Source organism: Myotis nattereri, assembly GCF_964212035.1.
Source record: "Myotis nattereri genome assembly, chromosome: 3".
NCBI classification, from domain to species: Eukaryota; Metazoa; Chordata; class Mammalia; order Chiroptera; family Vespertilionidae; genus Myotis; species Myotis nattereri.
Window position 1 is genome coordinate 81143852 of NC_138077.1, and position 25802 is coordinate 81169653.

The 25802-nt window shown below is 43.7% G+C and overlaps 1 protein-coding gene and 1 pseudogene across 2 annotated transcripts in view; both read right to left on the reverse strand.

Annotated features, from left to right (window-relative positions):
• SENP7 (SUMO specific peptidase 7) overlaps positions 1–25802 on the reverse strand; it is a 181560-nt gene that overhangs the window by 116493 nt on the left and 39265 nt on the right. The gene's annotated exons all lie outside the window — the stretch shown is intronic.
• LOC308516883 (E3 ubiquitin-protein ligase MGRN1-like) lies at positions 8872–10486 on the reverse strand (annotated as a pseudogene). Its single transcript has 2 exons — positions 9668–10486; positions 8872–9600 (listed from the first exon to the last, which is right to left on the reverse strand). The product of its transcript is annotated as an E3 ubiquitin-protein ligase MGRN1-like (transcript).

The window sequence follows — 25802 nt, forward strand, 5'->3', positions numbered from 1 at the left end:
CACAGGCACATGGCTGGTCTGGGAAGCTGGGGTGGGGGTGGGGAGAAATTAGGAAAAAAATGTAACATGAAACTAATTAGGAGAACAATCCCAGATAAATCACAAAAATCTAGAATGTAGGACATTCTAAAAGACAATTAGCCAGAACTCTTCAAAAAGGTCAATGTCATGGTCTAAAAAAAGAGGGAGAGAGGTCAAAACTGGTTTGGCTCGGTGGATAGAGCGTTGGCTTGCGGACTGAAGGGTCCCAGGTTCGATTCCGGTCAAGGGCATGTACCTGGGTTGCGGGCACATCCCCAGTAGGAGATGTGCAGGAGGCAGCTGATTGATGTTTCTCTCTCATCAATGTTTCTAACTCTCTATCCCTCTCCCTTCCTCTCTGTAAAAAATCAATAAAATATATTTTTTTAAAAAAAAAGAGGGAGAGAGGAGGAAGGGATAGAGGGAGAGAGGGAGGGAGGGAGGGAGGGAAGGGAGGGGGACTGTTCTAAGATTAAGAGAATAATGAGGCATAATAACCAAAAAATATAATGCAAGAATGTTAATTTGATCCTAGATTTCAAAAATCAAACAAAAGGCATTTGGAGGACATTCATAATTCTGATTCTAGAATTAATGTAAGATGATAATATGAAAACATTAATTTTTTTTCACAATTTATTGTGGTAATTATGTTAGAGAACACCTGGTTGTTACAAAATGCAGACTGAAGTATTTAGAGGTGAGGTGTCATGATGTCTGCAACTTACTTTCAAATGGTTCCAAAAAATGTGTAATATATGTGAACCAAAGGACCAGTGCACGAAAATTCGTGCACTGGGGTGGGGGGGGTGTCCCTCAGTCCAACCTGCGCCCTCTTGCAGTCCGGGAGCCCTCGCTCCTTACCAACGGCCTGCTCGCTGCTCCTTACTGCTCAGTATGCTGGTCCTTAGTGCTGCCTCGGAAGCGGGAGAGGCTCCTGCCACCGCCACTAAGCTTGCCTGGCTTCTAGCTGAGTGGCACTCCTCCTGGGGGAGCACACTGACCACCGGGAGCAGCTCCTGCATTGAGCATCTGCCCCCTGGTGGTCAGTGCATGTCATAGCGACCGGTCGTTCCGCCATTTGCTCAATTTGCATATTACCCTTTTATTATATAGGATAGGTGATTTGCACTTACATAAATGTATGAAAAGAGACTAAGAGAAAGCAAATGTAGAAAAATATCAACTGGTGAAACTAAATGAAGGATATAGTATTATTAGTATTTATTAACTCTTGTCAAAATAATTCCATGTCTGAAATCCTATACCATGAAAAGCATGAAATAGAGAGTTATACACAAAAATATACATTATGATATTATTTATAAGGTTAACAGCCTAAAAGCAACCATCAATAGCCAGCAATAGCAGAATGGTTAAGTTAACCATGGAATATTAATTAGTCTCTTAAAATCTTCTACTTTAAATTTTAAGGATAGCTGATTATCTCTGTGTTTTCTGTTTTCTACTTGCCTTTATCTCTTATTTTCTATACTAAGCAAGCACTATTTATATAAAGCCAAATGTCAACTAATTATTTTTTTTAAAGACTGGTAAACATTTCAGGTTTACCTGACCAAAACCTATCAATCAACAAGTGAAATTAATATATATTCTTGGCATTCAGGAAATTAATACTATTTTATTTTTTTTAATCTTTAGTATTGAAAGTATTAAGTATGTCCCTTTTTTCCCCCATTGACCTCATCCAGCCAGCCCCTGACCCCCACCCCAAGGCTTCACCACCCTATAGTCTGTGTCCATGGATTATGCATACATGCATACAAGTTCTTTGGTTGATCTCATCCCTGCCACCCATCCACCCCTGACTTCCCTCTGAGGTTCGACAGTCAATTCTGTGCTTCTCTGACTCTGGATCTATTTTGTTCAACAGTTTATTTTGTTCATTAGATTCCACATATCAATGAGATTATGTGACACTTATCTTTCTCTAACTGGCTTATTTCGCTTGGCATAATGCTCTCCAGATCCATCCATGCTGTTGCAAATGGTAAAAGTTATTTCCTTTTTACAGCTGCATAGTATTTCACTGTGTAAATATACCTCAGGTTTTTATTCACTCATCTGTTAATGGGCACTTGAGCTGTTTCCAAATCTTAACTATTGTAAATTGCGCTGTTATAAACATAGGGGTGCATATATTCTTTCTGATTGGTGTTTCTGTCTTCTTGGGATATATCCCTAAAAGTGAAATCACTGGGTCAAACGGGAGTTCCATTTTTAATTTTTTGAGGAAACCCCATACTATTTCAACAGTGGCAGCACCAGTCTGCATTCCGACCAGCAGTGTACTAGGGTTCCTTTTCTCCACATCCTTGCCAGCACTTGTCATTTGTTGATTGTTGATGATAGCCATTTTGACAGGTATGAGGTGATACCTCATTGTCATTTTGATTTGCATCTCCCAGATGATTAGTGACTTTGAGCATTTTTTCATATGGCTCTTTGGCTTTCCACACGTCCACTTTGGACAAGTGTCTATTTAAGTCCTTTGCCCGTTTTTTATTGGGACTGTTTGTCTTCCTTTGCTAAGTTGTATGAGTTCCCTGATATTTTGGAAAGTAACCCCTTATCAGATATATCATTGGCAAATATATTCTCCCGTGTTGTGGGCTCACTTGTCATTTTGTTGATGGTGTCTTTTGCTGTGCAGAAGCGTTTTATTTTGATATAGTCCCATTGGTTATTTTCTCCTTAGTTTCCTTTCCCCTCAGAGATGTATCCATAAACATATTGCTACAAGAGATGTCTGAGATCTTGCTGCCTATGGTTTCTTTTAAGATTTTGATGGTTTCACATATTACATTGAAATTTTTTATCCATTTTGAGTTTATTTCTGTTTATGGTGCAAGTTGGTGGTCTACTTTCATTTTTTGCATGTATCTGTCCAATTTTCTCAACACCATTTACTGAAGTGACTGTCTTGACTCCATTGTATGCCCTTGCCTCCTTTGTGGAATATTAACTGAATGTAATGGCTTGGGCCAATGACTGAGTCCTCTGTTCTGTTCCACTGGTCTGTATGTCTGTTCTTGTGCCAGTACCAGGCTGTTTTGATTATAGTGGCTTTGCAGCATAACTTGATATCTGGAATTGTGATCCCTCCCACTTTGTTCTTCTTCCTCAAGATTGCTGCAGCTATTCAGGGTCTTTTTTTGGTTTCATATATATTTTTGGAGTGTTTGCTCTAAATCTGTGAAATATGCCATTGGTATTTTAATAGGGATTATCCAGTGGTTCTCAACCTTCCTAATGCCATGACCCTTTAATACAGTTCCTCATGTTGTGGTGACCCCCAATTTCATTGTTACAAATTGAACATAATTAAAGCATAGTGATTACTCACAAAAACAGTATGTAATTATATATGTGTTTTCCGATGGTCTTAGGCAACCCCTGTGAAGGGGTCGCAATCCACAGGTTCCGATTATACTGGATTATACTGAATCTATAGATTGCTTTGGGTAGTATGGACATTTTAATGTTGACTCTAGTAATCCGTGAACACAGTATATTTTTCCACTTGTTTATATCTTCTTCCATCTCTTTTTTCAATGTCCTGTAGTTTTCTAAATATGGGTCTTTTACCTCCTTGGTTAAGTTTATTTATAAGTATCTTAATTTGTTTGTTGTTGTTGTAATGGTAAAATGGGAATTTTTTTTAGTTTCTCTTTATTGGTTCATTATTGGTGGGTAAAAATGCCATAGATTTCTGGGTGTTAATTTTGTATCCTGCTACATTGCCAAATTCATTTATTAAATATAGTAGTTTTTAGGTGGGTTAGGGTTTTCTATGTACAATATCATGTCATCTGTGAATAATCAGAGTTTTACTTCTTCCTTTCCAATTTGGATGCCTTTTATGTTTTCTTCTTATCTGATAGCTATGGCTAGTACTTCCAGGATTATGCTGAACAACAGTGGTGAAAGTGGGCATCCGTCTTATTCCTGTTCTTAGGGGAAGAAGTTTGTTTTTGCCCATTGAGTATGACATTGGTTGTAGGTTTATCATTTATGACTTTTATTATGTTGAGGTATGATGCTTCTATTCCCACTTTGCTGAGAGTTTTTATGAAAAATGGGTGTTGAGTCATAACCGGTTTGGCTCAGTGGATAGAGCGTCAGCCTGCAGACTGAAAGGTCCCAGGTTCGATTCCGGTCAAGGGCATGTACCTTGGTTGCGGGCACATCTCCAGTAGGGGGTGTGCAGGAGGCAGCTGATTGATGTTTCTCTCTCATCAATGTTTCTCTCTATCCCTCTCCCTTCCTCTCTGTAAAAAATCAATAAAATATATTTTTAAAAAAACAGGTGTTGGGTTTTGTCGGATGTGATTTCTGACTTGCAGTCTATTTACATGATTTATCACATTTATTATTTTTTTAATATATTTTTATTGATGTCAGAAAGGTAGAGAAAGGAAGAGGCAGAAACATCAATGATAAGAGAGAATCATTAATTGGATGCCTCCTGCACACCTCCTACTGGGGATCAAGCCTGCAACCCGGGCATGTGTCCTTGACCGGAATTAAACCTGGGACCCTTCAGTCCATAGGCCAATGATGGCGAACCTTTTGAGCTCGGCGTGTCAGCATTTTGAAAAACCCTAACTTAACGCTGGTGCAGTGTCACATATAGAAATTTTTTGACATTTGCAACCATAGTAAAACAAAGATTTATATTTTTGATATTTATTTTATACTAGAGCCCGGTGCACAAAAATTTGTACACTCGGGGGGGTCCCTCAGCCTGGCCTATGCCCTCTTGCAGTCTGGGACCCATCGGAGGATGTCCACCTGCTGGCTTAGGCCTGCTCCCTGGGGAATTGGGCCCAAGATGGCAGTTAGACATCCCTCTGGCAGCCCGGCAGCCCTCGGGGATGTCCACTTGCCAGCAGGGAGCAGGTCTAAGCTGCAGTCGGACATCCTTAGTGCTGGAGAGGCTCCCACCACCACCGCTGTACTGGCAGCTGTCAGCCTGGTTTCTGGCTGAGCAGAGCTCCCCCTGTGGGAGCGCACTGACCACCAGGGGGCAGCTCCTGCATTGAGCGTCTGCCCCCTGGTGGTCAGTGTGTGTCATAGTGACCAGTCATTCCCAGTCCTTCTGCTGTTAGGGTCAGTTTGCATATTACCCTTTTATTATATAGGATAGAGGTCTGGTGCATGGGTGGGGGCTGGCTGGTTTGCCCTGAAGGGTGTCCCGGAGCAGGGTGGGGGTCCCGCTGGGGTGCCTGGCCAGCCTGGGTGAGGAACTGATGGGTGTTTGCAGGCTAGTCACACTCCTTCAGGGTGGGGGTCCCCACTGGGGTGCCTGGCTTCCTGGGTGAGGGGCTGAGGGCTGTTTGCAGGCTGGTCAAGCACCCCCCAGTAGGGACCCTCACCCCATGGAGGTTTGGCCAGCCTGGGTGAGGGGCTGATGGCTGTTTTCAGGCTGGCAACACCCCCTTTAGGGTGGGGGGATCACCACTGGCGTGCCTGGCCAGTCTGGGTGAGGGACTGAGGGCCGTTTCCAGGCTGGCCAAGCCCCCCAGCGATGGAAGTTCCCAGCCTCTCCTTTATTCTTTTTTTTTTATTCTGGGATTTATTTACCTTCTATAATTGAAACTTTGTAGCCTTGAGAGGAGCTCAGAGCCGGCCAGGGAGGGCGGGAGGGAAAGCCTCCTGCTCACTCCAGCTCCGTGGCCACAGCCAGCTGAAAGCAAGTATCTGGGGTTTATTTATCTTCTATAATTGAAACTTTGTTACTTTGAGTGGAGCTCAGAGCCGGGAAGCTTGGCTTCCTCCATCATTGGGGCAACCAAGCCTCCAACTTGCTCCAGCTCCGTGGCTGCCAGCCACCATCTTGGTTGGGTTGATCTGCATATAGTCGCTCTGATTGGCTGGTGGGCATGGCTTAAGGCATAGCGAAGGTATGGTCAATTTGCATGTTTGTCTTTTATTAGTGTAGATATTTAAATGCCATTTAACAAACAAAAAAATCAACCAAAAAAATGAGTTCGCGTGTCAGAGGTTCGCCATCACTGCCATAGACCAATGCTCCATCTATGAGCCAAAAGGGCCAGGGCTATCACATTTATTGATTTGCAAATATGGTACCAGCCTTGTATTCCCGGAATAAATCCCACTTGGTCATAATGTATGATCTTTTTAATTTATTGCTTGCTCCGATTTGCTAATATTTTATTAAATATTTTATTGTCTTTGTTCACCTGGGATATCAGCCTGTAATTTTCCCTCTTTGTAGTGCCTTTACCTGGTTCTGGACTTAGGTTAATGCTGGTCTCATAAAAAGAGCTTGGAAGTGTTCCTTCCTCTTGAATTTTTTGAAATAGTTTGAGAAAAACTATTTCTCTTTGAAATAGTTCTTCTTTGAATGTTTGGTAAAACTCCCCTGTGAAACCATCTGAACTAGGGCTTTTGTTTGCTGGGAGTTCTTTTGTTTTGTTTTTGTTTGTTCATTTTTTTGCTGGGAGTTTTTTTTTTATTACTGCTTCTATTCATCAGTTGTTACTGGCCTATTCAGGTTTTCTGATTCTTCCTGACTGAGTTTTGGAAGATTGTGTTTTTCCCAGAATATTTCCATTTCATCCAGGTTGCCCAGTTTGTTGGAATATAGCTATTCATTGTTTTTTTTACCATCCTTTGGATTTCTGTGAGGTCACTTGTTACTTCACCTCTTTCATTTCTGATTTTGTTTATTTGGGTCCTCTCTGTTTCTTGATGCCTCTGGCTAGAGGTTCATCAATCTTGTTTATCTTTTCAAAGAACCAGCTCTGGGTTTTATTGGTCTTTTGTATTGTTTTTTTAGTCTTTATGTTATTTATTTCCACTCTAATCATTTTTATTTCCTTCCTTCTACTTACCCTGGGCTTTTTGTGTTGTTTTCTTTCAAATTCTTTAATTTGTAGGGTTAGATAATTTACTAGAAGTTTTTCTTATTTCTGAGGTAGGCCTGTAGTGCTATGAACACTCCTCTCAGGACTGTTTTGACTGTGTCCTAAAGATCTGGGGTTGTTGTGTGCCAATTTTATTTGTTTCCAGAAAGTTTTTTCTTGATCTCTTTGGTAGCTCATCCATTGTTTAATAACATGCTGTTTAGCCTCCATGTGTTTGAATGTTTCTGAGTATTTTTATTGTAGTTGATTTCTAATAGCATGCCATTATGATGCAAGAAGATGCTTGATATGACTTTTTTTTCCCTCCATGATTTTAATACTATAAATATGTGGTAAAAATGAACAAAAACTAGCCAACCAGAATACATCTAGCATGTGTACTAGATAAGTCCAAGACAGGGCAGTCTGCCTCCTGTCCATCGGAGTACTGGCACCAATGCCAATGGCGAGAGGCCAGGGTGTTGGTTGGTGATGAGGGTGAGGAGAGGGAGACACCCAGCCTGGGTGTGTGCACACATGTGCACCCATGAGCACGCCAGTGGGCGGGAGGAGAGGGGAGATAGGAAGCCAAGTGGCTAAGGAAGGTGGCCTGAGCGTGGCCGAGAGCTGTGCATAAGGCAGCAAGCACTCTGCTCACAGCCCACTGGAGAGAGAACAAGGACCCTACTAGACAAAGCCACCAGCTGTATGGAAGCTCTTGAACAGCTGCTGGCCACCCCAGAACCATCATCCTTAGAAAGCGAGCTCCTCTGCATCTCTCAATCCAAGGCCCAAAAGTGTTGGCCCCCTGGGGAGCAGCACAGACCCACCCACCCACCCAAGCCAAGATCCCTGTTTGGGTAGTCTGTGCCCTGCTGTGCCAGGGCTGGATACCCCTTCTGCTTTTCTAATTCCCAGGTGGTTTATCTTAAGAAAAACATGAAGCCACTTCAAGTGGGACCCTTCGCATAAGCCCAACAGAACAACTCAAAGAGAAACACAAAGGGACATTTAAATGGCACAGAGGGAGCAGAGAAGTTGCTCAGGTCCCTCCTCGGTGAGCGGACAGGCTGAGAGGAAGCCCCTTCACCTGGAGAGGGTCTGAAGACGTGTGCAAAGCCATCTCTGAGAGGTGCAGGAACTGGAGAGGGATCACCAGACCAACTGCTGCCAACAGACCTGCACCTCTGCCCCTGGGAAGACCCAGACCCAAAACCAGACCTGGGCCTCAAGTGCAGAAACCCAGGTGCCCAGAGGCAGGGCCAAAGGAAAGGTCTGCGAGCAATAGGAAACAGCCCTGCACCAAAAGGCCTGAGCGGGAGGGTGAAGCAACAGAGGACACAGAGCAGCAGTGCCAGCCAGGCCACACACATAGGGGAAGGGCGCAGGCACTGTTTCCTTCACTGACTGTGACTCGGACCCCACTACCTTTCCTTCTCCAACAACAAGCCCCCCAGTAATACCTCCTGTGAAGACAGTACTTCACCCACAGATAAATTCTCTCCTGCCAGTTTGCTTAGTTCTCAGGGTATCAACCTCTGTACTGGCTGGGATATGTGGGTGGCCAGCCTCCAGTCTCCAGCCCCAGCCACTCAGCCAACAAGGCATTTAGGAGAACCCCAGAGCTCAGTGCCTGAGATACAAAGGGGCTGTCCTTCATCTTGTACCATTTAAATATACAGAGACCGCAGAAAAAAAGGATTTTTCAGGGGGACAGTCCACTGTGCTCTTCAATCAAGGGTCAAAGGGCCCCTTGGAGCAGTGGCTATAGGAGAGGCCAGGGACAGCCCCCTTCGCAAAGTCTGGGGAGCTGAGGGTTCCATGCTGCCAGCCTGGCCAGGCTCTCAGAGTTGAGTCAGTCAGTGGCCTCCATGTCAGGACGGGGGCCACCAAACAGGCTGCGTGGGGCCAGTGGTGAGGAGGCTACCAACGTCTCCATGGAGGTGGACCTTCCAGCTTACTCCTCTATGCCAACAGAACAGAAGTCGGGCCCTGAGCTGAAGGTAGATATCGGTAGGTGGGCCAGGCTGGCAACAGCCACAGGGCTCAGGGCTGCCATCCTGGAGGACGTTCTCAATGGAAGGTATACGGCTCCCTTGCTTTAGCGATGACCTCCTCCATGAGGAAATTCTCTGGGGAGCTGCACAGCACCAGCCCAGCCCCACTCGGCAGGGGAGGGGCATCCAATTCCTGAGAGAGCTTCTCCTCATCCTCTTCGTGGGTGGGGGATGATGGGGACTGAAGGGTGCTGTCTGGGGATTTGCTCCTCTACCTGCCTTTCTGGTGGCTGCTTTCCATGATGCAATCAAGCCCAGCAAGTGGGAAGCTGACCTGAGATAGGTCATCCGAGACACCCGAGTAGGTGATCTCTTCATAAAGGTGATCTGAAGGGAGGGCTGGGGAGATGGCTCAGAGGCCACTGAAGGTCTCAGAGAGATGGGCTCATAGCCCGGTGGGATGCCGTCCAAGCTAAAGTGCTCGTCGTGGCCCACTCTCTGGGCCAGAATGGGGCTGAAGGAGATGGGGGACAAGGTTCCTGGCTTCTTCCTCACTGCCCAGAACTGCAAAAGGGCCCGGAAAGGCAGCCGGCAGATGTGGCAGTTGCTGGCCAGGTAGAGCAGTATGTCGGCACAGGAGTTGCACAGGCACAGGTAGTGGCAGGGCAGGATCAGCATGTCCCGAAGGTCTCATGTATGAGTCATGTTTTCTTATCCATTCTGCTACCCTGTGTCTTTTGATTGGAGCATTTAAGCCATTGGGGCACACCACACACTCATTGCTTTTGTCACTGTTCTCCTCATCCGAAGGCTTCGTCTGCTGGTTGTTCTTGTTCTCAATGCCGTAAATCTCCTGCAGCAGGTAGATGAACCAGTCTACAATTTGCTTCTGCTTCAAAGCTTCACAGAGAAACTGCCATCAACATGCTTTTCAAAGGCAGCCAACAGCACATGGGCATGGCCAGTCACCTCAACATCTCCTTCGTCCACCATGGCCGGGATGACCACTCCCCAGTCCAGGTCGAAGTTCAGCTCATCGTCCTTCTACTCTGAGAAGTTGATCTTGAAGGAGGGCTCACCCTCCTCTTATAGTGGACAGTCTTGGACTGCAGGTTAGGGCTTTGGAGGCTGTACATAGCCATCCCATTGAGAAACTCCTCCACCGCCTAGCAGAAGATGGTGATGGCCACCCGGGCATCGGCCTCAAAGGTGAACTCCAGGCTGTAGAGGACATGGGGCTTCTTGCTGTACTCGGTGGGGCTGTTGGAACCATCTTTGTACCTTATGAGTCGGAGCAAGTCCTTTTAGATGTTCACTAGGTTCCTCAGCATCTTCACCGGCTCATGGGGAGCAGGGGTGACGGAAGGAAACTGGACCGGGCGATTGCCTGGGAAGTTCAGATCCAGGTTGTCTCCAAAGAGATAACCTTCAGGGTGGGGGGGGTGCCAAACTTCTCACCTTCCATGAAAGTGTAGCACAGTAGTTTCCACACTTTGGGGGATAGCAATAGGTCAAGTTAGCCTGAATGTCGATGTCCTCCATTCCCACGATGCGTTGGCTCAGGATGGAGCCCATGGTGCACAGTGGGCCAGGCCATGCCAGGCCGGCCCGGACCAAGTGGGACAAGGATGGCAGCAGCGGTGTCTTCACGCAGACATGGTCTGGACCAGGCCATACGGACGTCAGCCCATGGCCGCATGATATTATTTCAATCTTCTTGAACTTGTAGAGACTTCATTTTGGTCCTAACATGTGATCTGTCTTTGAAAATGTGCCATGTGCACTTGAGAAGAATGTATATTCTGTAGCTTTGGGGTGATATGTCTGTAAAAGTCAATTAATTCCGTCTGATCTAGTGTGTCATTTAGGATCACTGTTTCCTTGTTGAATTTTCTGTCTAGAACAGTGGTTCTCAACCTTCCTAATGCCACGACCCTTTAATACAGTTCCTCATGTTGTGGTGACCCCCAATTTCATTGTTACAAATTGAACATAATTAAAACATAGTGATTAATTACAAAACAATATGTAATTATATATGTGTTTTCCGATGGCCTTAGGCGACCACTATGAAAGGGTTGTTCGACCCCCAAAGGGGTCGCCACCCACAGGTTGAGAACCACTGGTCTAGATCTCTCCAGGGATGTCAGTGGGGTGTTGAGTCCCCTACTATAACTGTATTGCTGTCCAATTCTCCCTTAAAATCTTCCCTGTTTTTTTAATATATTTGTATGCTCCTGTATTGTGTGCATATATGTTTACCAGTTATATCCTCTTGTTGTATCGATACCTTTAGTATTATGAAGTGTGCAGAAAGGGCTCTTTGACCTCCCATTTCTACCTGAAAGCCAGCCATAAAATTTCCCATGACAAAGTGCCCTCTCTGTACCATGAAGACATTCTTATCACTAGAGACTGGAAATCAACACTAAAATGGAATTGTACAAACAAATCTACTAAAACAATCCTTATCTTCCATTCGTTTCTCCCATATATTTCTAGTCACTTTACAATTTACTGCACCTAGAAACATAAACCCTTTTCTTTGTCTTTTCACTTTTCCACAAATTTTTTATTCTTTGATAAAAAGGTATATAAGGGGGGAGGTAGAAGAAGGTAAAGAGGGGGATAAATAGTGACAAAAGGAGACCTGATTTTGGATGGTGAACACACAATACAATATACACATGATGTATTATAGAATTGTATACCACGGCCTAATATAATTTTATTAACCAATGTCACCCCAATAAATTCAATAAAAACTTTTTTTTTAATATATTTTATTGATTTTTTACAGAGAGGAAGGGAGAGAAAGAGAGAGAGTCAGAAACATCGATGAGAGGGAAACATCGATCAGCCACCTCCTGCACATCCCCCATTGGGGATGTGCCCGCAACCCAGGTACATGCCCTTGACTGGAATCGAACCTGGGATCCTTCAGTCCGCAGGCCGATGCTCTATCCACTGAGCCAGACCGGTTTCAGCAATAAAAACTTTTTTTAAAGATATATAAACCCAGCTGGTGTGGCTTAGTGGTTGAGCGTTGACCTATGAACCAGGAGGTCATGGTTCAATTCCCGGTCAGAGCACATGCCCAGGTTACAGGCTCAATCGCCACTTGGGGCATGCAGGAGGCAGCCAATCAATGATTCTCTTTCATCATTGATATTTCTAACTCTCTCTCCCTCTCCCTTCCTCTCTGAAATCAATACAAATATATTTTTTAAATAATATTAAGATAGCCCCAGCTGGTTTGGCTCAATGGATAGAGCGTCGGCCTGCGGACTGAAGGGTCCCAGATTCGATTCCAGCAAAGGGCACATGCTTAGGTTGCGGGTTCGATCCCTAGTGGAGGGTGTGCAGGAGGCAGTCAGTGATTCTCTCTCATCACTGACGTTTCTATCTCTCTCTCCCTCTCCCTTCCTCTCTGAAATCAATAAAAATATATTTTAAAAAAATAAGAAGAAGATAAAATAAAATGGCATATAAGCTCTTAGTCCTAACCACATCTTCACATCTTCATTTCTCCTACAAGGGTTCTGTGTGCACATAAAAATCTATCATAACCAAAGTGTAATATGCAAATCGACCAAACAACTGAACAGCAGAACAAGTGTCCGGACGACCACGCTATGACATCTACTGGTGCCAGACTAGCTAAGGTAGGTGTGATGTGATTGGTCGGGGGCCCCGCCATCATCCCACAATTTCCCCACAGAGGGAGGCCCAGCCACCCACTGCATGGCGATTGATGGGGAGGCTCCACGATCGATCCCCCCACAAGGGTGGCCCGGGCCACCAGCCAGCAACGCTGTGGCAGGTGTGCATGGCCAGCCAGAGATCACCCCACAGAGGGAGGCCCAGGCCAGCCAAGCAATTGCACCCCACACCTGTCACCCACACAGGGAGGTGACTGGTGGTGGGGGAGGGGGAGGAGCACCACACAAATGGCAAGCAGTGGCAGCAACGGGGGCAGGGACAGCTGCTGGCAGCCCAGGAAAGGAAAGCCCCAATAGGACATGATCGCCGGCCAGGCCTAGGGACCCTACCGAGGGGTTCCAGATTGCGAGAAGGCGCAGGCCGGGCTGAGGGACCCCACCCTCACCTGCACAAATTTCGTGCACCGGGCCTCTAGTATTAAATAAAATGTGTACGCTGCCCTGGCCAGTTTTGTTCAGTGGCTAGATCACTGGCCCATGGACCAAAGAGTCATAGGTTTGATTCTCAGTCAAGGGCATGTACCTCGAATGCAGGTTTGATTCCCATCCCTGGTCAAGGGGCATGTAGAAGGCAACTAATTGATGTCTGTCTGTCTCTCTCTCTCTCTCTCATCAATGTTTCTCTCTCCTTCTCCTCTTCCTCCTCTTGCTTCTCCTCTTCCTTCTTCCTCCTTCCTTCCCTCCCTCCCACACTCTCTGAGAATCAATGGAAAAAATATCCTTGGATGAGGATTTTAAAAGTGCATGTTTTTTTCCTGTTAATCTGTCGTCTACTGGCTTAATTCTCAGGCCCAGCCATAGAACCTAAGAGGGTAGAAGAAACGTTTTTTCTTTTCAACAGATAAAATAAAGTATTTTCATATAATAGAATACAACTCAGCAATAAAGAGAAATAAACTACTGAGAAATAAAATACAGCCAACAGAATGGACAAATCTCCAAAGCATGCTCAGTGAAAAAAGCCAAGTACAAAAAGAATATACATACTATGTTTTTATATACTGGAAACTCTAGGAAGACAAACCTAATTGTTGGTAACAGTTAGTGACATCAGATTAGTGACTGCTTGAGGTTGGAGGTGGGTGGGTTGGGGGAGAAATGGGAAAAGGCAGATGGAAAGTATCTGACATATTGAATATTCCATAGGTTGTGGTGGTAGTACTATGGGTGTGCTAATTTGTTAAAATTCATCAAAATATACACACAAAATGCATATATTTTATTATATGTAAATTATACATCAATAAAGGTAATTAAAAGTCATTAGGAACAAGCAAAAATATTAATATTGCCTAAAGAAAATGAATCTACCTTATTACTTTTCTTCATCAAAGCCAAATCACAAATAACCAAATGACTAACATTTCTATTAATTTATACAAGTACACAAGGGAAGCAAGGAGCGGGTCTAAGCCGTCAGTAGGACATCCCCTGAGGGCTCCTAGACTGTGAGAGGGGGCAGGCCTGGCTGAGGAACACCCCCCGCCCCCCGCTGGCCAGTGCACGAATTTTTGTGCACCAGGTATCTAGTAGTAGAATAACCGTGGTTATTCGTGTTTCATAGGCCAGTATTACCTTTGTGTGTGTTGGAACCATTTAATGGTACAAATGAAATATGTAGCTTTTTAGGACTTTCAGTGCCTCTGCTTGTCTTGTTCTCACTTTGAATCTCACAGAACTCTCACACATGGTGAGTCCACCAGAATTTTCTCCTCATGGACATCTCAAGTACAATATGTAAATGAAGCAGCCGTGAATGGTGGATATACATATTATGAATATCTTCTCTGTTCATGTGAATGCCTCTTTGTCTTATGAATTTTACTTACAAAACACAAGTTCAAAGACAAAATTAAGAATTTCAAAATAGCAACAGGAGACCTTTAAAACAAGTGTGGGGCTTTGAGCTCAGGGCCCTTTATGCTGTTCAGATTGCATGAAGCTGGTGCTGGATGCAAGTGAAATATAATGGAAATGGGTACTAATAGCAGCTTCAAAGGAAAAAGATTATATTCAATAGGTGACATTCAGCCCATCACACATACTTAATTTCAGTAGAGCTGAAATTAAGTATGTGTGATGGGCTGAATGTTTGTGTCATCCCCTTTCTCCTCCCCCTGCCCAATTCATATGTTAAAATCCCAATGCTCAATGTGATGGTATTAGGAAATGGGGCCTTTGAGAGGTGATTAGGTCATGAGGGTGGAGCCTTTATGAATGGGATTTGTGCCCTAAAAAAAGAGACTCCAGCCTTAGCTGGTTTTGCTCAGTGGATAGAGCAGCCGTGGGCAAACTACGGCCCGCGGGCCGGATCCGGCCTGTTTGAAATGAATAAAACTAAAAAAAAAAAAGACCGTACCCTTTTATGTAATGATGTTTACTTTGAATTTCTATTAGTTCACACAAACACTCCATCCATGCTTTTGTTCCGGCCCTCCGGTCCAGTTTAAGAACCCATTGTGGCCCTCGAGTCAAAAAGTTTGCCCACCCCTGGGATAGAGCTTTGGCATGTGGACTGAAAGGTCCTGGGTTTGATTGCGGCCAAGGGCACATGCCCTGGTTGCAGGCTCGATTCCCAGTAGAGGGCATGCAGGAGGCAGTTCATCAACGATTCTCTCTCATCATTGATGTTTCTCTCTCTCTCTCCCTCTCCCATCCTCTCTGAAATCAGTAAAGAAATACTGCCAAAAGAAAGCAAGGCTATATTAACATCAAACAAAATAGATTAAAATCAAAAAAGTTTATAAGAGGTAAATGGTATTATATATTAATACAAGGTATAAACACCTAAATTATAACCATTATAGACATTTACACATCTTGCACCTGCAGGAACAAAAATGTAAGAACCAAATAGTGATTGGAGATCTATTTTGTACCAGCTCTCCTTCGGTATACATATAAAATCCTAAGCAACTGAACAACCAACCAACCAAATGACCAGTCAACTGGTTTCTATGACATGCACTGGTCACCAGGGGCAGACATTCAACACAGGAGCTGCCCCCTGGTGGTCAGTGCACTCCCACAGCCAACCTCCCAAGACCGGCCAACCTCCCGCAGTTGCTCCCCCTGGCCAGCTGGACCCAATCGACCCTGAACCTGTGGCCCCTCCCCTCAGCCAACCTCCCGCAGCCCCTCCCCTCAGCCAACTGGCCCCGATGGCCCCAATCAGGGTGGCCAGTCAACATCCCGTGGCACCTTCCCGAAGCCAGCCAACCTCCCACGGCCCCTCCCCCTGGTCGGCCAACCTCCCACCGCCCCGGCTGGTCAGCCCCCATTGGCACCAATCACCAGCCAGGCCAAGGGACCCCACCCGTGCACGAATTCATAAACCAGGCCTCTAATTTTATATAAAAAGGCTAAGGAGAACTATCCATCCATTCTCTCAATAAACTTATACTAGTACAAAACATCTACTATGAGTCAGGTACATGTAGTGTTTCAGATGAAACTGAATAAATAAAAGGGCTTCATCTAAATCTAAATATATAAATAAATAAATAAATAAATAAATATTTAACATGCCTTATAAAATATTATCAAAATATCTGAAGCAAAAAATTGACAGAATAGATAATAGATAGTCCTACAATTATAGTTGAAGATTTCAATACCCCACTCTCAATTATAGACAAAGCAACAACAGAAGAAATCCTATATAATAAAAGGCTAATATGAAAATAGAGCGATCGGTGGAATAACCCAACAATCAGTCACTATGACATGCGCTGACCACCAGGGGGTGTGTGTGGAACATGGCGGGCGTTGGCTGTGGCACGATGATAGAGCAGGTAAGAGGGGGTGCCAGGTAGGAAAGTAGGGGAGGGCGGGGGTAAGGGGAAGAGATCAACCGAAGGACTTGTATACATGTATATAAGCCAAACCAATGGACATGGACAACAGGGGAATGGGAGCATGAGTGTGTGTGGGGGGCGGGGGGGGGGGGGGGAGGTTGGGGGTTAATGGGGGGGATGAGGACACATTTGTAATACCTTAACTAATAATAATAAAAAATAAATAAAATAAAAAATAAAAAAAAGAGGGGGTGCCAGACCAAGGCAGGGCATCAGTTGCTGTCATCGGGGAGAGCCTCTGGTGGTTACTGAAAATTTGCTTCTGCTTCAAGGCTTCACAGAGAAACTGCCATCAACATGAAAATTCTTTGCTCCCGCACACCACAGTCTCACCCGGCGCTCACACCTGCTGCCAGCGCTGGACCCGCTCTCACCCACTGCTGGCGCCAGAGCCTCCACTTGCACCCTTTGCCAGCACCAGCCCCGCTCACACCCACAGCTGGCACTGGAGCCGCTGCTCGCATCCACTGCCGGTGTCCAGCGGCAGTCCCAATCACTTGGCAGCATCAGTGGGTGCAAGCGGGCTGCCAGCCCTCATCGCCCCCTGAGGGTTTCTCCACCTTCCCCTGCTCCTAAGGGACAATCAGGGCAGCAGCAGCCACTTGTACCCGCTGCTTGCGCCGGCCCAAATCACTCCATGCAGTGGGAACAGGGCTGCCAGCAGACAGGAGACCTGAGGCCGCAGTGGGAGGGGCCAGATGGGGGTGCAGAGAATGGGCCAAGACCCACCCCTGTGCCCACTGCAGCCTTGCAGCCCACACTTCCTTTCAAGGTGCACGAATTCGTGCACTGGGCCCCTAGTGATATATAATCATCTAACCACTATGCTGTATACCTATAATGCAAAATAATACTGACTCTATACAGTAATTGAAAAATAAAATTTAAATTAAAAAAAAAGAAATGAGAGGATGAGAACAAAACAATAAACCCAAGTGCACATAGGACATTCTCCAGGATAGATTATATTTTAGGCAACAAATTAAGTGTCAATAGATTTAGAAAGACAGATATCAAACAAAACTTTTTCTCTGACCACAACAGAATAAAATTAGAAATCAATAACAAAAGGGAAACTTTTGAACAAAAAACTCATGAACAATATTTATTTATTTACTTATTTACTTATTTGTGTGAGTTTTTTGTTATTTATTTTTAAGAAGAAAAAGAAACAGAAACATCAATTTGTTGTTCCATTCATTTATGCATTCATTGGTTGATTCTTATATGTGCCCTGACCGGGAACTGAACTCACAACCTTGGCATATCAGGACCATGCTCTAACCATGTGAGCTACCCGCCCAGGGCTAAACAACACATTCTTAAGCAAGCAATGAATCACAGAAGAAAACATCAGGGAAATTAGAAAATACTTAGAGATGAATGCAACAAAAACACAAAATACAAAAATTTATGGATACACAAAGCAGTACAGAGGATAACTTATAGCTAAAAACACTTACTTTAGGCCCGGCTACTGCAGCTCAATTGGTTGAGTGCTGTCCCATGTACCAGAAGTTTGCCAGCTCAATTCCTAGTCAGAGCACATGTCCAGGTTGCGGGCTCGATCCCCAGATTCGCTCTCACATCGATGTTTCTTTTTCCTCTCCCTACTACCCTCTCCCTTCCTCTCTTTCTAAAAATCAATAAAAAATATTTTTTAATAAAAGACACATATTATGAAAAAAACACCCTGACTGCTCTGTGGTGGTTGCATTATTTTTCAAAACTGGATAATCCAAATGAAATGGATTTGACAAAGTTCAATAGCCTTTCACGGTAAAAAGACTCAACAGCCCAGCCAGCATGGCTCAGAGGTTGAATGTTGACCTATGAACCAGAAGGTCCAGTTCAATTCCCGGTCAGGGCACATGTCCAGTTTGTGGACTCAATTCCGGTGTGGGACGTGCAGGAAGCAGCCAATCAATGATTCTCTCTCATCACTGATGTTTCTATCTCTCTCTCCCTTTCCCTTCCTCACTAAAATATATCCCTCAATAAAAATACATTTTTTAAAGTTAAAAAAAAAAACACTCAACAAACTAAGAACAGACGGAAACTACTTAAACATAATGAAAGCCGTGTATGAAAAACTCAGAACGTCATACTTAATAATAAAAGACTGAAATCTTTTCTTCTAAAATCAAAAACATGAAACAATGCCCACTTTTATCATTTTTATTCAACATAGTACCTCTGGATGTTACTTTATTTGGAAATTTTGATTTTACAGAAGTAATCATGTTAAAATCATATCAATAGTTTGGGCCCTAATACATTATGACTGGTGTCATAAAAACGGCAAATTCGCCTGGCCAGAATGGCTCATGATTGAGTGTCAACCTATGAATGAACCAAGAGGTCATGGTTCAATTCCCGATCAGGGCACATGTGGGGTTGCAGGCTCAATCCCCAGTGTGATGCATGCAGGAGGCAGCCGATCAGTGCTTCTCTCTCATCATTTATGTTTTTCTCTCTCTCTTCCTCTCCCTTCTTCTCGGAAATCAATAAAAATATATTGAAAAATAATAAATATGTAAATATAAAAACAGCAAATTGAATACAGAAATAGGCTTACACAGCGGGAAGATGATGTGAAGACACGCAAGAGAACATGTAAACATGGAGGATTGCAATGACACATCTAAAAGCCAAGTAATGTTGAAGAAGGTAAGAAAAAGACATGGAGCAATCCTTCCCTAATGCCTTGAGGAAGCATGGCCCTGAAGGCACTTGATTCACAGGAAATGTTAACAAATTAAACAATCAAACCGAAAAGCAGATTGTCAAAACATGAAAAATCAAGATCTGCTATGTTTTACACCCCCCCCCCTAAAAAAAATTCTCTATGTTAAAATCCTACTCTCCAAAGTGATCACATTAGGAAGTAGGGCCTTTGGGAGGTAATAAGATCATGAGCCCTCATGAATAAATAGGGTTAGTGCTCTTCTATAGGAGGCTCCAAAGAAACCCCTTCCACTTTGTGAGGAAAGACACAGAGAAAAGATAGCCATCTATAAATCAGGAAGTCCTCAGCAGACACTGAATCTGTCAGCACCATGATCCTGGATTTCCCAGTCTCCAGATTATAAAAGACTAGAGGCCCGATGCACAAAATTTGTACCTTGGGGTAGGAGGGCCCCTCAGCCCGGATTGCAAGAGAGCACAGGCCAGGCCAAGTAACCCCACTGGTGCACGATTGGGGCCAGGGAGGGACACAGGAGGTTGGCCAGCCGGAGAAGGAAAGGGCTCCAGGGCGTGTCCGGCCCATCTCACTCAGTCCCTATCAGCCAATCCCTAGCAGCAAGCTAACCTACCGGTAAGAGCATGTGTACCTGGTGTTCAGTGCACATCATAGTAACTGGTTGACTGGTCGACTGTCTGCCCCCTGATGGTCAGTGCACATCATAGCAAGCAGTTGAACGACCTTAGGTATCATTAGCATATTATGCTTTAATTGGTTGAATGGCCAACGGGACGACCAGACACTTAGCATATTAGGCTTTTATTATACACTGAGTGGGCAGATTATTATGACCACCTGATGTTTTTAGGCAAATTAGCCATAAACTGCACCATATGGGATATGGAAGCTGAAGGCCTGTTCGAACACCTTTGCTGTCTGCAGTTACCAAGATAAAACGTCTCCAATTCGCACAGGAACACAAGGATTGGACAGTCCAGCATTGGAAAAAAAGTCATGTGGTCCAATGAATCTCATTTCCAGTTGCATCATGCAGATGGCAACATGAAATCACGCACAACACATGCATGAGTACAACCCTTCAAGCTGGTGGGGGCAGTGTTATGGTTTGGGGCATGTTTTCCTGGCATGATTTGGGCCCTTTAATTAGTGTGGAACAACATCTGAATAGCACAATATACCTAAGTATCGTTGCTGATCAGGTTCATCCTATCATGTTGATGGCGTATCCCAATGGAGATGGCTTCTTCCAACAAGACAATGCGCCATGCCATGGTGCTCGTATTGTGCAGGAGTGGTTTCAAGAACATGAAGGAGACTTTACCTTGCTTAGGTGGCCCCCACAATCACCAGATCTCAATCCAATTGAGCATTTGTGGGATGAAGTTAAAAGAGCCATCAGGCAGCTGGTTCCACAAGCATCAAATCTCACAGAACTGGAGACTACTACTCATCAGGCATGGTGTCAGATTCCTCACATCACCTTTCAACATCTCATGGAGTCAATGCCAAGAAGAATCTCCGCAGTACTAAAGGCAAAAGGTGGCCCAACGAAGTACTGATGGGGTGGTCATAATGATCTGGCCACTCAGTGTATAGGATAAGTGTGTGTTGATTTTAAGCCACCCAGTCTATGGTATCTTGGTATAGCAGCCCAAACAGATTAAGACAAGATCCAACTATATGATCACAACACGAGACACACTTGTGCCCTAACTGGTTTGGCTCACTGGTTCAGTGTCAGCCCACAAACTAAAGGATCACGGGTTCAATTCCAATCAATGGCACACGTGTAGGCTCAACCCCCGGCGCCATTTGGAGTGCTTTGGGGAGGCAAGCAATCAATGTGTCTCTCTCACATAGATGTTTCCCTCTCTCTAAAAAAAAAAATCAATGAAAAAAATATCCTAGGGTAAGGGTTAATAAAGAGAGAGAGAAAGAGACACAGTGAGAGACAGAGAGAGAGAGAGAGAGAGATTTGGGATTCAAAGAAATGCACAGGTTCAAAATTTTTTAAAAAATGAAAAAAGATATACCAGGCAAATGGCAACCCTGGAGTAGCTATATAAATGTCAGACAAAATAGGCTTAAGAATCCTGCCAGGCAGCTCAGTTGATTACAGTGCTGTCCCAATATGCCAGGGTTGCAGGTCTGATTTCTGATCAGGGCACATACAAGATGCAACCAATGGGAAACCAAGATGGCAGCATAGGTAAACACCGGAAATTGCTGCCTCTCACAACCACTTCGAAAATACAACTAAAAGACAAAACAGACATCATCCAGAACCACAGGAAGGCTGGCTGAGTGGAAATTTTACAACTAGAAGGAAAGAGAAAAGCACACTGAGACTCAGAGGAGCTGCGGAAGTAAAGTGCAGAGGTACGGAGGCGCACACGGAAAGGGCTGGCAACTGAGGACTCGGCACACGTGGAAAGGGTTGGCAACTGAGGACATGGATTTTTTTTCAATTGGGAGGGAGTCTCAAACACCCAAATGCTCTGAACTCAGTTCCAGGCAAGTCTTTGGGGACCCAGACTCATACAGGGAGAAACTGGATTGTCTGGCATCGGTCGGAACTGGAGGGCGGCTTTCTCTCAGAGGTACTTGCAGAAATTACCGGGACACTGAGACCCAGGGGCCTCTTAGGGTAGGACTGAGGGGCAGCCATAGCTGCTTGCTCCACCCTGTTGATTCCCTGAGACCACGCCCCACCCATGCTGTGCGCAGAGGCTTTTGCATATGAAAGGCCTGGCCCTTTGCAATCTGAAAATTACCTAACAAACTGCAGCTGGGTGAGAGAGACACAGAACTTCCAAAAGAAGGCCCAAGGCCCCACTGCAGCTTGCATTGCTTCACAGCTGGGCCTCATCTGGGCACCCCCAAACCCAAAACAAAGAAGAGAAATCTGCAAATCTCTCCATAGCTCCTGCTGGGCAGCCTCAGGCAGAGGCTATATTAGCACCTCCTTAGAGATCCAAGAGCCAGTGTACCCAGTGGTCAGAGTGGGACCATCCAGATTACAACTCCTCAGATCCATAAAGGACACATTCAGGGAGCAGACTCAGTGAGCACCAAAGCCCCACTGAAGCAAGTCTTGCCCCAGAAGGGTGTCTCCAGCACAGAAGTTCTCCCACCATAACCACAGCTGATTCTCACAGCCAATTGGCCTGGAGGTCAATTCCTCTCAGTTGTACCTACAACAATCAAGGCTTACCTAGAGCAGGACTGTGCACAAAGCCCACAAAGGGGTGCACCAAGAGTGCCCACCTCAGGTAATTAGGGAGGCTGAGCCACTGGGCCCTATAAGACACCCAGCACAGAAAGCCACTCTATCAACACAGGGAAGCATAAAAAATGCGGAGACAAAGAAACAGGTCACAAATGACAGAAATGGAGGAAAGCAAACTACTGGATATAGAGTTCAAAACCACGGTTATAAGGTTTTTCAAGAATTTTCTAGAAACTGCCGATAAATTTAGTGAGACCCTCGAGGATATGAAAAAGGACCAACTAGAAATTAAGCATACACTGACTGAAATAAAAAATATTATACACAGACCCAATAGCAGACTAGAGGATCCCAAGAATCAAGTCAAAGATTTGAAATACGAAGAAGCAAAAAACACCCAACCAGAAAAACAAAACGAAAAAAGAATCCCAAAATATCAAGATAGTGTAAGGAGCCTCTGGGACAACTTCAAACGTACCAACATCCGAATTATGAAGGTGCCAGAAGAAGAGAGAGAGCAAGATATTGAAAATCTATTTGAAGAAATAATGACAGAAAACTTCCCCTACCTGGTCAAAGAAAGAAACTTACAAGTTCAGGAAATGCAGAGAACCCCAAACAAAAGGAATCTAAGAGGACCACACCAAGACACATCATAATTAAAATGCCAAGGGCAAAAGACAAAGAGAGAATCTTAAAAGCAGCAAGAGAAAAACAGTCAGTTACCTACAAGGGAGTACCCATACGACTGTCAGCTGATTTCTCAATAGAAACTATGCAGGCCAGAAGGGAGTAGCAAGAAATATTCAAAGTGATGAATAGCAAGAACCTACAACCAAGATTACTTTATCCAGCAAAGCTATCATTCAGAATTGAAGGTCAGATAAAGAGCTTCACAGATAAGGAAAAGCTAAAGGAGTTCATCACCACCAAACCAGTATTATATGAAATGCTGAAAGGTATCCTTTAAGAAGAGGAAGAAGAAGAAAAAGGTAAAGATACAAATTATGAACAACAAATACACATCTATCAACAAGTGAATCTAAAAATCAAGTGAATAAATAATCTAATGAACAGAATAAACTGGTGAATATAATAGAATCAGGGGCATAGAAAGGGAGTGGACTGACTATTCTCAGGGGGGAAAGAGGTGTGGGGGGTGCGGGAAGAGACTGGACAAAAATCGTACACCTATGGATGAGGACAGGGGGATGGGGGGGTAAGGGCAGAGGGCGGGGTGGGAACCGGGTGGAGGGGAGCTATGGGGGGGGGGCGCAACCAATGAATGCATAAATAAGTGGAATACAAATCCATCTCCCTCCCTCCCCTCAAAATAAATAAATGATTTTTTAAATAGGTTTTAGAAGGAAAAAAATGCTAGTAGAGACAATAAGGGACAATCCCCTGAGAAAGGCTTACTTCATCAGGAAGCTATACCAATTATAAATATACATATACCTAATACAGGACCATGAAATACATTAAGCAAAGACTGACAAAACAGGGTAAAAGATGATTAATTCAACAATAATAGTTCAATACTTCAAAACCCCAGTCTCATAATTCATAGAACAACTAAGAGAAAATAATCAACAATACAAAACATTTGAATAATACTATCTATCAACTCAACCTAATGGACATTTATCTCCACCAAAGCAACAGAATATACATTCTTCTCAAACACGTGAAACATTCTCCAAGAAAGTCCATACACTAAGCCATAAAATAAACCTCAATAAACTTACAAGAGGTGAAATTATATAAAGGTTCTCAGACTACAATGGAATTCATTTAAAAATAACAGACAAATAAGTCATGGTGATATAATGTGCAGCATGGTAACTATAGTTAATACTATATTGTATATTTGAAAGCTGCTAAGAAAATAAATATAAAAGTTCTCATCACACACAAAAAGTGTAACTACATGTGGTGACGGATATTAACTAGACTTATGTCCAAAAGAAGCAGAACAAAGAAAATAAGATTATAATGAAATAAATTAAATAGAATATAGAAAACCAATAAAGTTGAAACCAAAAGTTGGTTCTTTGAAAAATATCAACAAGCCGAAACCGGTTTGGCTCAGTGGATTGAGCGTCGGCCTGCGGACTGAAGGGTCTCGGGTTCGATTCCGGTCAAGGGCATGTACCTGGGTTGCGGGCATATTCCCAGTGGGGGATGTGCAGGAGGCAGCTGATCGATGTTTCTAACTCTCTCTCTCTCTCCCTTCCTCTCTGTAAAAAATCAATAAAATATATTTTTTTTAAAAAAAAAAAAAGAAAGAAAAATATCAACAAAATTAACAAATCTATAGGTAGACTGAACATAAAAAAGAGAAGACTCAAATTACTAAAATCAGGAATGAAAGAGGAGTCATCACTAATAATTCTACAGGAATTAAAAGGATTACAAGGGAATACTATGAACAAATATATGACATCAAATTAGGTAACAAATAAAATGTAATTCCTTAGAGACACAAGCTATCAAAACTGATTCATAATAATAAAATATCTGAATACAACTAGAACAAGCAAAATTTGATTTGTAATTTGAAAACTGCACACACACACAAAGCTTGATGACCAGATGGCTTCACTGGTGAACTCTATCAAACTTTATTTTTTTACCAAAGTCTTCTTTAAAGAAGAATTAGTACCAATTCTTCAAAAACTCTTCCAGAAAGCAAAGGAAGAAAGAATATTTTCCAACTCATTCTACAGAGCCAGAATTAGCTTGATACCAAAGCCAGACAAAGATAACAGATGAATTTCCCTTCTGAATACAAGTATAAAACATCCTCAACAAAATCCTATTAGGTTGAATTCAGCAATTCAGCAATATATAAAAGGAATCATAAATCAGTTTCAAGTGAGATTTATACCAGGAATGCAAAGTTGGTTTAAGATCTAAAAATCAATCTATGTAATATATTGTTTTAATAAAGATACAAATTACATTATATAAATGCAGAAAAGGAATTTGACAAAATCCAACACACATTCATATTAAAAAGCCTCCAAAAAATCAGGAATAGAAGATAACTTGCTCAACATGAAAAAAGGCATATCTTAGTCTGTTTGGGTTGCTATAACAAAATACCATAGACTAAGTGACTTATAAACAACAAGCATTTATCTCTCACTGTCTGAAGGCTGGGAAGTCCAAGATCAAACTGCCAGCAAACATTTCGGGTTCTAGTGAAGGCCCGCTCCAGGTTGCAGACAGCCGACTTCTCACTGTGTCCTCTCATGGGACTAGGAAGCTCTGTGGGGTCTCATTCATTCATTCATTCTTGTGGAGTCTCTTTTATAAAAGCACTAATCCCATTCATAAGGGCTCCACCCCCATGCTTTAAACACCTCCCCAA